The sequence below is a fragment of the Otolemur garnettii genome, unplaced genomic scaffold, assembly GCF_000181295.1.
Source record: "Otolemur garnettii isolate 467f Iridium unplaced genomic scaffold, OtoGar3 scaffold00109, whole genome shotgun sequence".
NCBI classification, from domain to species: Eukaryota; Metazoa; Chordata; class Mammalia; order Primates; family Galagidae; genus Otolemur; species Otolemur garnettii.
This window is the reverse complement of record NW_003852504.1, coordinates 5,079,343-5,079,798: the sequence shown is the minus strand read 5'-3', so window position 1 is coordinate 5,079,798 and position 456 is coordinate 5,079,343.

The following is a 456-nucleotide window of genomic DNA, read 5'->3' as shown; positions in this document are numbered from 1 at the left end:
ACTAAAAACTTGTCCATTATAATTTTCCACTAATAAAAATAAACAAGCCAAACCAAAAATATTAAAAATATAAAAATAAGTGAATAAACAACTCATACTTTTAAAAAAGAAATACAGGCATAAGTTAAATACACTTGAAAAAATTTTCAAAACTAGGATTGCAACTTAATTGTGTGCAACCATTTCAGTATTTCAAATCTAGACGGAACTGTAGGATACATTCAGTATAAGCTGTACCTCCTTATGACTTCGGGCACAAGGAGGGATTGCTGAGTCCTACGGCTTCATTCACTTTGGATGATTCTGACATAAATCATTGTTCATCAGCAAATCCTTATGTATGGATGTGTCAAATCTTATTTTTCTTTCTTTTTTTTTTTTTTGAGACAGAGCCTCAAGCTGTCCCCCTGGGTAGAGTGCCGTGGCATTACAGCTCACAGCAACCTCCAACTCCTG